Consider the following 12,386-nt stretch of genomic DNA (forward strand, 5'->3'; position numbering starts at 1 on the left):
TCCAACGTCCTGGAAAGTTCTCATTCAGTATTTTCGTTGCAACACTGGACGAATGGACAACCGTCGTGTTGCAGCCACACACACTGTCGAGTATCCAGTGGCACCTCTTCCAGAAGAACCGGTAGAATGTTCGTCAGAAAGTGTGCGTACGGTTGTCCATTGAGAACGCCTGAGACGAAGTAAGGTCAGACAGAGTATTTTCCTATGACGCCGCACCTTGCGTTTACGCTACACGGCCGACATGACGACGCCAGAGTGGATTTTGGCTGCCCACTAGTGTATGTTATGCAAATTTACATTAGCGTGGTTAGTAAATATTGCTTCATCGGTAAAAACGTTGCTTCATCGGTAAAGAGGACACATTGAAAGAAAATGGGGCCGTCTCTCGGTTGCTGAAGGGCAAACCGACAAAGTTCTGTACGACGTTCGAAATCATCGTCGTCGAGTGCCAGATGTAGTGGCAGATGATAGGGGTGGAAATTCTATCGATGCGGGATGCCAATATCATTCGTCTGGCTGATTCCAAATTCCTTGGCAGTATGTCTCGTACCACTGAGCGGATTTATTAGCGCCGTAGCCAGAACAGCTTCTTCGTGTTCTCTGTCAGTTGCGGTCTCGTTTCTTGACTTCTTTTTGACGTTCAAGCAGCCTGTCCGCACTAGCTTCTTGATAACTGGTGCTATTGCCTAGCGCGTCGGACACTGGCGATCGGGGTAGATTGCCCTACACCGCTGTACTGTTTCTTTCACTTTCACCACGTATAAGTGGGATATCCAACTTCACCTTATTGGTGCAACTGTCTGCACGCAACGAAGGTTGAGGCAGCGGCCTGCAGTGCAGGCAAGTAAACATGCAAATGTGTTGACATTCTGACACAGCGTAAAACGAGACCTAAGACTGACGATGTTTGTACCTCTAATGCCGATTCCAGCCACCATTCTCCCAATTTCTAGGACATTTCTCGAATATTTTTGCGACAGGAAGTAATGTCAACATTAACAAACGCTGTATCACTGTATTGTCTTCTCCAGAGCAATAGAATGCAGTTATAAAAAGTATAGGGTCCCATTTAAAAAAAAGTACTTTCGTCAGCATATTTCCGTTGATGCCAGAGCTAAAAAAAAAATATAGCTCTGAGCACTATGGGACTTAATATCTGAGGTCATCAGTCCCCTAGAACTTAGAACTACTTAAACCTAACTAACCTAAGGACATGACACATATCCATGCCCTAGGCAGGGTTCGAACGTGCGCCTAGAATCGCTCGGCCACTCCTGCCGACACAGAGCTAAAAACATTAACAATACTTGCCCCTCGACACTTTAACATTTTCCGAAAACCGCGTTTCGGTAGGTGTAACAGTTCAAGAAATAAAAGTGATGTTAGGATTACTTGACTCAACCTGTATATTTATATACAAAATATATTAAAATATGTAGCCTATGCCCGTCTAACGTTTATTAGAAAATGGTTTAAAAATGAAGTAAATCAGTCGAGATTTTTGGTGACAACATTAAGTAGCGACTTGACGTACACTGACGAGCCAAAGAAACTAGTATAGGCATGTGTATTCAAATACAGATTGGCTTGGTTCAAATGACTCTGGGCACTATGCGACTTAACGTCTGAGGTCATCAGTCGCCTAGAACTTAGAACTAATTAAACCTAACTAACCTAAGGACATCACACACATCCATGCCCGAGGCAGGATTCGAACCTGCGACCGTAGCTGTCGCTCGGCTCCAGACTGCAGCGCCTAGAACCTCACGGCCACTCCGGCCGGCTTCAGATACAGAGATATGTAAACATGCCGAGTACGGCGCTGCGGTACGCAACGCCTATATAAGACAACAAGAATGTGGCACAATTGTTACATCGGTTACTGCTGCTACAATGGCAGGTTATATCAAGATTTGAGTGAGCATGGTGGTATAGTCGGCGCACGAGCGATGGGACACAGCATCTCGGACGTAGCGATGGAGATTTTCCCATAGGACCATTTCACGAGTGTATCGTGAATATCAAGAATCCGGTAAAACATCAAATCTCCGACATCGCTGCGGCTGGAAAAGATCCAGCAAGAACGGGATCAACGATTCTCTTCAGAGAATCGTTCAACCCTTCCTCAAACTGCTGCAGATTTCAATACTGGACCATCAACAAGGATCAGCGTGGGAACCATTCAACGAAACACCATCTATATGGGGTTCCAGAGTCGAAGGCTCACTCGTGTACCCATGACGACTGCACAACACAAAGCTTTACGTCTCACATGGGGCCGTCAACACCGACATTGGACTGATATCTGGAAACATGCTACCTGATTGGACGAGTCTCGTTTCAAATTGTATTGAGCGGATGGATGCGCACGGGTGTGGAGACAAACTCATGAATCCATGGATCGTGCGTGTCAAGCTGGTGGAGGCTCTGTCATGGTGTGGGGCGCGTGCAGTTGGAGTAATATGGGACCCATGATACGTCTGGATACGACTCTGACAGGTGACACGTACGTAAGCACCCTGTCTGATCAGCTGCATCCATTCATGTCCATTGTGCGTTCCGTCGGACTTGGGCAGTTCCAACAGGACACTGCGACACCCCATACGTCCAGAATTGCTACAGAGTGGCTCGAGAAACACTCTTTGAGTTTAAACACTTTGGCTGGCCGCGAAACTCCCCAGACACGAACATTATTGAGCGTATCAGGGATGCCTTGCAACGTGCGGTTCAGAAGAGATCTCCACCTCCTCGTACTCTTACGGATGTATGGACAGCCCTGTAGGATTCATAGTGTCAGTTCCCTCCAGCACTATTTCAGACATTAGTCGAGTCCATGCCTCGTCGTGTTGCGGCACTTCAGCGTGCTCGCGGGGGCCCCTACACGATATTAGGCAGGTGTACTAGTGTCTTCGGCTCTTCAGTGTAGAAGTATAGAGAAGGAGACGTTTTCTTATTTTTAGGTCTTGTGCGTACTTCTCTAAAATGTGATATATAAGGGGACGTCCAAACATTGCTACTGCAGATGAAAACATCGGTCGAGTAGCGACAGTATGATATTGGACGATCAGTGGATAACCGTATGTAACAGCTGACATCACGACCATATCAAACGAAAGAGAATGGAATATTTCACATGAGGAATTAACTTCCGGAAAGCTTTATGAGAGATGGGTACTGCATATGTCGATTTCTGACTAGAAATAAATGCCAAAACGAATTTCTCTGCGGCGTCTGGACTGTTTTGAAAATGCTGTAACCGCTTTTGAGTGTGGATTTGTAACTGTAGAGAAAACTACCACAGCGAAATAGATATGGTAGCAGTGAGTAATCGGTGGTCTTACATGAAGAAGGGGAAGTGGAAATCAAATGCCAGACCGAGAGACGTGGTGCAGTGGGCCACATACTGGACTCGCATTCGGGACAGCGGTTCAAATCCGGGTTCCATGATTTCCCTAAATCTCTCCAGGCAAATGCCGGAATGGTTGCTTTGAAAAGAAAACGGCTGGCTTCCTTCCCCATCTTTTAAACATTAGCACCTTTGTCCGCAGCTCGTGGTCTAATGGCTAGCGTTCCTGCCTCTGGATCAAGCTGTCCCGGGTTCGATTCCTGGCCGGGTTGGGGATGTTCTGTGCCCAGAGACTGGGTGTTTGTGTTGCCCTCATCATTCCATCATCATTCGTAACAGTGGCAAGATTGGACTGTGTAAAAAACCGGTCTGTGTAAAATTTGGGACTTGGTACGGGCGCTGATGAGCGCGCAGTTGAGCGCCCCAGAAACCAGTCACCTTTATCATCATCATCGCCGCTTTTACTACGCCTCTAACGACTTCGATGTCGAGAGGACGTTGATCACTAACATTCCTTCCTCAAACTGACAGAGACGTTAAGGCCTGTGTTTTCTGGGATGCAAAAAAGGTTCTGATTATTGATTATACGGGCATAAGGAATGAACAGGAATACAGCTGGTTCTCCTCCTATAATAACGCGGCGTAACCAGTCTGTGTCGATGCTGCTGCACATGCTCCACGAGTGACGCGGTCTTACCGGAAACGTCACTCATACAGCTGGCAGTTGGCGATGACCGCAACATCCGGTGCAGCTCTTCCCTTATCAGCCGTTGTGCAATCCTGATAACGAATTTTAGTTCCCCGCGACGTAAAACTAGAGCGTCGCGTATAAGGTATCATGATGGGCGAGGCAAAGTACCTAGAACGCCGCACGTATTACACTAGCATATCGGAGACATACATCGTAGTAAATAGCAGCAAACTTATATATAATGGCTTGGTTCCCCCGTCTGAGGTGTCAATATTTGTTGGTGAATCAGTATCTGCATGGGATGGGTCATTTACCATTACCCAATAGGTTTCCTTTTTTGCTGTGTGTATTATTTATTATTAAGTTCTTTTATCAGACGGGAGATAAGGGCAGGATAAGTAATTTGTTTCAGTTTCTATAATAATATGTGACGTCACCAACAACTTTAATCTTGCTACAATTAAGAGCTCCTTTAACCCATACCGACACAGACTCTGATTCATTTATTTTACGACGGTTCGTCGTCCTAAGAACCAACGGCATTGTAGACACATAATAAGATGTACCTCTACCTCTCTTATACACTTGAGATATCTAAAAAGTGTGTAAGTATGTGTAGAAACTGAAATAAATTACGAAGGACAAAGGGAGGAAGGAGATTACGATGAGGTCTTTATAGAGGGAGCATGGCACGGATTACAGATAGGTGGGGAAGGATGTCGGCTGCTTTCTAATCCCAGGAACCATCCAGATGTTTGAGTTACGTCATTTATTGTAGCCACGGAAGCCTAATTCTCGATGGCCAATTGCCGATTTGAACCACCGATATTCCGTGAATCGATCTTCCTCGGTAACTGGACGTAGAAAAACACGAGATGAGACGCTTCTTTGCAAAGTAATAATGAGAAAAATGTTATCTCCATTAGGAGAGTGTAAGCTTACATACCATGGAAGATAGTTTAGCAATGGGGGATGTGAGAGATCTGAAAGACAGATCGTAGTACAATTTATCCTGTTCACCACGTTTGCAAATCCCCAACTTCCACCAAGGGAGGGAAAGCCTTTTTGTCTGCAAAACCCTTTGCCGGCCGCGGTGGCCGAGCGGTTCTAGGCGCTTCAGTCCGGAACCGCGTGACTGCTACGGTCGCAGGTTCGAATCCTGCCTCGGGCATGGATGTGTGTGATGGCCTTAGGTTAGTTAGGTTTAAGTAGTTCTAAGTTCTAGGGGACTGATGACCTCAGATGTTAAGTCCCATAGTGCTCAGAGCCATTTGAACCATTTTTTTGCAAAGCCCTATGGGTGAAATCTAGAGATTGGCGACTCCATGGAGTTTGTGATCGCTCTAAGCTTGTTGACACCAGTGCCTACCAATTTAAATTGTATATTACAGCACTGAGGATGGTCACTAAGTGACCGAAAATCGATTTTGCTGTTAATAAAACAAAAAAATACGACCAATGCTGTCTCTCCTTCCAAATGAAATCTAGAGGTTACGACAACGGTCGATGGCTACTTGGCACTTAAGGGACTGAGTTCACAGACTGGGGGAACTTTGATCCAGACCAACTTTACATCGCTAAGGAAGTGCATTCCTTGCATTAGAAGCTTATTCTTTTAATGATCGACACCCCTTGCCGTAATGCTGTTTCACTCTTTCTGTAATGCAGAAGTCTGAATGACCAATTTAGCTCTGGTTCCACGCCATAGGTGTTATGTATTGAAAGTCAGTGGCACATCAGTACGTCTCTAACGACCTCTACGTCGACGGAACGATACTTCCTGATACTCTCTCCTTTCCTTTTTCGTTGCCTCTTCAATTCTGTTAAAAAAATTTCTCCAAGAGAACCGTATTTATTGCAGACAGGTAAGAAAGGTGTCACTGCCTATGCTGTAATACGCTGTGGTGACACACTCATGAGATGAGGATGTGCACTTATACAGACAGCGGTACTATCGCGAACACAATGTGTATATGAGCAGTGGATTGACGGAGCCTGTCATTTGTACTCAGATGAATCTTGTGAAAAAGTTTCCGACACGATTATGGCGCACGTCGGGAATTAAGAGTTTGAACGCGGTATGGTAGTTGTAGCTAGACGCAAGGGGCATTCCATTTCGAAAATCGTTAGGGAATTCAGTATTCCGAGATCCACAGTGACAAGAGTGCACCAGATTTCAGGCATTACCTCTCACCGTGGACAATGCTGTGGCCGACGGCCTTCACTTAACGAACGAGGGCAGCGGCTTTTGCGTAGAGTTGTCGGTGCTAAAAGATAAGTAACACTGCGTCTTGTAACTGCAGAAATCAATGTGGGACGTACGACGAACATGTCCGTAAGGACAGTGCGGCGAAATTTGGCGTTAACTGGCTATGTCAGAAGAAGACCGACGCGATTGCCTTTGTTAACACCACGACATCGCCTACCTCACCTGGCCTCGTGACCATATCGGTTGGACCCTAGACGACTGGAAACCCGTGGCCTTGTCAGACGAATCCCGATTCCAGTTGGTAAGAGCTGATGGAAGGGCTCGAATTTGGCGCAGACCCAACTAAGTTAGGAACTTATGTTGTCACCAAGGTACCGTGCAAGCTGGTGGTGGCTACATAATGGTGTGGGCTGTGTTTACACGGAATGGAATGGGTCCTCTGGTCTAACTGAACCGAACATTTGCTGGAAATCGTAATGTTCGGCTACTACGAGACCATTTGCAGCCATTTATCGACTTCATGTTCCCATCCAACTATGGAGTTTTTATGGACGACAATGCACCACTTCATCGGTCCACAATTGTTCGCGATTGGTTTGGAGAACATTCTGGACAATTCGAGCAAATTATCTGGCCATCCAGATCGCCCGACATTAATCCTACCCAACAATTATGAGACATAGTCGTGGACAAAATCCTGCACCGGCAAATAAGTTAACGTACGAAATATTCGACGTTAAGTATGTAAAACCTTTATGGTTGAGCTGTTATTAATAAATAAATGTGTGAAGAGGGAGTGGTTATAATAACGAATTATCGTTTTTAGCGAAAATTAAACAGTGCCATGCCAACATCGCGTGACTACATCGGTTGGAGCTAATAAAATGCTCATTTCATACACATTCCTACTGCACGGTTTGCACACGATCGCATAATAAGAAATGGAGTGGTCTCAGATCGAGTGAAGAAGATGTTCACAATGCAGGATTACTTCGTCCTCCTCCTGGCGATGTTGTAGGGAAAGTATGACACGGGTGCTCATGAGCGAGATGTCCAAAGTAATCATAATGGCGCCACATACGGGGTCGAAGCTCAAGTGGGATATCTCGCAACTACGAGGGAGTATGTGTGTGTTACACTATTCATTAGTAGTATGGAGAAAGGAGTGCTGTTCAGATCAGTTTTTGTGACAAATACGTGTGAAATAAATGTGAGAGTGAAATTACATAAAACGGCGTGAAAACAATGTAACCAAAAGCTGTAGAAACCAGAGATACACAACAGGACGGAAAAAAGGGGGGGGGGGGGGGGGGAGCATTGAAACCGATCTATAAAAGAGCATTTTCATTAGCAGTGTTGTTTTCAGAAATAAATTTGACCCAAGGTCAACGTGTCGATACAGGTCTGGGTGAATAAAAACACAGTGTTTTGCATAAGACGTATTTAAAAAGAAATAAAATAAATCGTAGACACAGAAAAACATCAAGATGAGCTACGAATCTGAGGAAGATGACCGGCTGTATGTTAGTCAGGTTTTGGAACCCTATCTTGTTAACATGCGCATAGATAATACACTACTGGCCGTTAAAATTCCTACACCAAGAAGAAATGCAGATAAACGGGCATTCGTTGGACAGTTATATTATACTGGAACTGACATATGATTACATTTTGACGCAATTTGGGTGCATGGATCCTGATAAATCAGTACACAGAACAACCACCTCTGGCCGTAATAACGACCTTGATACGCCTGGGCATTGAGTCAGAGCTTGGATGGCATGTACAGGTACAGCTGCCCACGCAGCTTCAACACGATAGCACAGTTCATCAAGAGTAGTGACTGGCGTATTGGGATGAGCCAGTTGCTCGGCCAACATTGACCAGACGTTTTCAATTGGTGAGAGATCTGGAGAATGTGCTGGCCAGGGCAGCAGTCGAACAGTATCCAGAAAGGCCCGTACAGGACCTGCAACATGCGGTCGTGCATTATCCTGCTGAAATGTAGGGTTTCACAGGGATCGAATGAAGGGTAGAGCCACGGGTCGTAACACATCTGAAATGTATCGTCCGCTGTTCAAAGTGCCGTCAATGCTAACAAGAGGTAACCGAGACGTGTAACCAATGGCACCCCACACCATCACACCAGGTGATACGCCAGTATGGCGATGACGAATACACGCTTCCAATGTGCGTTCACCGCGATGTCACCAAACACGGATACGACCATCATGATGCTGTAAACAGAACCTGGATTCGTCCGAAAAAATGACGTTTTGCCATTCGTGCACCCAAGTTCGTTGTTGAGTAGGCCATCGCAGTCGCTCCTGTCTGTGATGCAGCGTCAAGGGTAATCGCAGCCACGATCTCCGAGCTGATAGTCCATGCTGCTGCAAACGTCGTCGAACTGTTCGTGCAGATGGTTGTTGTCTTGCAAACGTCCCCATGTGTTGATTCAGGGATCGAGAAGTGGCTGCACGATCCGTTACAGCCATGCGGATAAGATGCCTGTCATCTCGACTGCTAGTTATACAAGGCCGTTGGGATCCAGCACGGCGTTCCGTATTACCCTCCTGAACCCACCGATTCCGTATTCTGCTAACCGTCATTGGATCTCGACCAACGCGAGCAGCAATGTCGCGATACGATAAACCGCAATCGCGATAGGCTACAATTCGACCTTTATCAAAGTCGGAAACGTGATGGTACGCATTGCTCCTCCTTACACGAGGCATCACAACAACGTTTCACGCCTGCTGGAGCGGTCGAGCGGTTCTAGGCGCTACAGTCTGGAACCGTGCGACCGCTACGGTAGGAGGTTCGAATCCTGCCTGGGCCATGGATGTGTGTGGTGTCCTTAGGTTAGTTAGGTTTAAGTTGTTCTAAGTTCTAGGGGACTGATGACCTCAGAAGTTAAGTCTCATGTGCTCAGAGCCATTTGAGCCAACGTTTCACCAGGCAACGCCGGTCAACTGCTGTTTGTGTATGAGAAATCGGTTGGAAACTTTCCCCATATCAGCACGTTGTAGGTGTCACCACCGGCGCCAATCTAGTGTGAATGCTCTGAAAAGCTAATCATTTGCATATCACAGCATCTTCATCCTGTCTGTTAAATTTTGCGTCTGTAGCACGTCATCTTCGTGGTGTAGCTATTTTAATGACCAGTAGTGTAGATCAGTTCATCACATCGTGCAATCTATCATTCAGTGTTCATGTATTCCAATGGAAGACTTGCTTCGTAACTTTTTATTCTATCGTTTCCTTTCTCAAGTTGAAACGTTTGTCTATCTCCTTTATCTAATATAGCTTGCATCATCATCATCTGCAGCATCACCACAGAAACACTGGATGTTCATGGGGACTAACTCGCGGCGACGTGAAATTTTCCCTTTAGCGCTGGAGAAAAGTCGCGTTACCCCTGAAGAAAACCTCAATAGTTTCCAGTTGCTCCTCCAAGGCTGTTTCTGAATACATACGCATGAGAACAAATACTAATCAAACTTTGGTGCGACCGTAATTTGAAATAAGATAGGTGCAAACTGATTTCGAGGACCGAATGTCTTTTAGGGTCAGCTGGTATGCGTCACACGTATCGGGCTGGACTTGCACGTAACTGTGCCAGGGTGGCGTGCGGACTTATGCAAATCGCGGCACAGTGTGGCGCCGAAAGCCGCAGCGGCTTGACGCCGAAGCGAAGACCTGGAGCACTTTTCCCTGCTATGTGTCAAACACACGCTACTCGTGAATTCATTAGAGCCGGCCGACTGCGAGAAGTTACACGCAGAGTTTGGCGCAGCAGCGAGCAGAAGCCAATTATGTTGCAAAACCCGCGGTGCCTTGTTACACTATCTCTTGCTGCTCTCAAGCCGTAACTTCATACCTTCAAAATCTCGTCGTGGTGGCATCACTGTACTGCGAATGGAGACTTCAGAGCAAACTTTGGCAGACATTCTTCTCCCTATAACGAAATTTGTTTGTGGATGAGAACTCAAAAAGTTATTTTCTTTTCCGTGATTTTCGTTTCCGTCTATATTCCGTCACTACGTTCACATGATTCTCTTCTGTACCATGCACGAAGCCAGGTAAACTTTGAACAATGTACTTTATTAAAAGTAAATTTAAATAATGAATAATGAATATGCCACGCGGGGTTGCCGCGTGGTTTAGGGCGTCTCGCCACGGTTCGTGCGGCTCCCCCCCCCCCCCCCCCTGTCGGAGGTTCGAGTCCTCCCTCGGGCATGGGTGGGTGGATGTTGTCCTTAGCGTAAGTTAGTTTAAGTTAAATTAAAGCAGTGTGTAAGCCTAAGGACCGATGACCTAAGCAGTTTGGCCCCATAGGAACTTGCCACAAATTTCCAAAAATTTCCAAGTAATGAATAAATACAATGAAGGGCCAAAATTATTGGGAGACACTGTGACGTAAGTCGGTCAGCGTCTACTAAACGCTGTGCGCTGTATATGTCTCTATGCAGCCCTGTGAGACTTTCAAAATCTCGGAGATCTTGAACGGCACTGTTATATTGGATGTGACCTCACTAGTAGCAGTGGACATTCAAGTTCCACTTTCAATTGCCCTAATGAAAAATGCTGTCTATGCAATGTCATTGAAATCCAAAGGGCATAATTTTATTATGCAACCTGACTATCCTCAGGAATGTCACAGACACGCATAAGTAATGCACTGGAAATTCTTTTTGCATCTGATCTACTGTTGATTGTGACCTAGTAATGTAGCACTGTCACCGAACATAAAAACGGGACGACTCAACAGTTGCTGCCCAGAAACTCTCGAGGCCAACTTAACTTCAGTAATTTGAAAATAACTTACTAATGCTAACAAGTACTTGGTATTTGAATTAATTGCTCGGAGCAGAAGTAGTTTCAATTGAACTATCCATCAAATTACAACACGAAAATATTTCTGAAATTACCTCCGCACAACGCATCAGTTCCAGCCTCATGGTTATTATTGGTTTGGTGCATAAATTCGTAACGTTTTCCGTAAGTTTAATACACACAACAAATACACGTAACAGAAACTTTTTTCGTAAGAGATATGTTTTCCTTCACCATTTACAACAGTCTACAGACGCTGGGGTAACTTTTTGAAAGTTCCTTGAATGTTGTTCAATAGGGCTAAAAGGTGAAATTCCGTGGGTAGAAGATCAGGCGAATAAGGTTGGGGCGGGATGACTTCCCAACGCAACTCCTGTGTAGTGTTTTTTTGTCAGTCTAACAAAATGCTGGCGGGCGTTATCGTGGACTAGCATCACTTTACGCAGAGTTCCTGGCCGTTGTGCTTGGATTGCGTCTCCAAGATTGTCAGTTGTTGACAATAAAAGTCACCAGTGAAGGTTACACCTCGGCGAAGCAATTCGTAGTACACCACATTATAATTTGTGGATGCTCGCAGGTCTTTGCAGGGGAAGTTGCTGCTTTGTTTGGGCTCAAGCATTCCTTCTTTCCCTGATGTTAGCATAAATACACCATTCATCTTCACCAATAACGATACAGGATAGGAATGGTCGGTACTGTTCACGAGCCAATTGATGACGAGCAAGCAGAGGTGGACATATGACCACGCGCTGATTTTGGTGATTTTGGCTTAGAGAATGCGGTACCTATACACCCGATTATTTAGTCGTCCCCATTGCATGCAAATGTCGCACGACGGTGGAATGACTACAGTTCATCACTTCTGCCAGTTCTCGAGTACACTTTCCTGCATCATCGTTTATTAATGGGTGCAAACGATCTTCATCAAACCACGAATGTCTCTGAACGCGGAGAGACACTAGTGTCGAAACGATGCTCCTGAAAAGTGCTTTGTCCAGTGGCATTGTCCCCATGCAGGGCCCAAGTGTTTCTGGCCGCCTCCGCTGCTGTCACCCCTCTACTGAACTCAGACAGAAGAATATGTCGAAACGTTGCGGTTTCTCCACTTGGCGCTGCATTTTGTAGCGTCCGCAACTCCACTCACTATCTCAGGACGGCGAAACGACCATATGTAAACTCAAACAGCAACATTGAACCACAAATAAAACATAACAATCGAGGAATAAACCCGTAGCAAGCGGAATACCAACAAGAAAAACAGAAAAGCTACGTACTTACACTACTGGCCATTAAAATTGCTACAC

The sequence above is a fragment of the Schistocerca americana genome, chromosome 1 (assembly GCF_021461395.2).
Source record: "Schistocerca americana isolate TAMUIC-IGC-003095 chromosome 1, iqSchAmer2.1, whole genome shotgun sequence".
Lineage (NCBI taxonomy): Eukaryota > Metazoa > Arthropoda > Insecta > Orthoptera > Acrididae > Schistocerca > Schistocerca americana.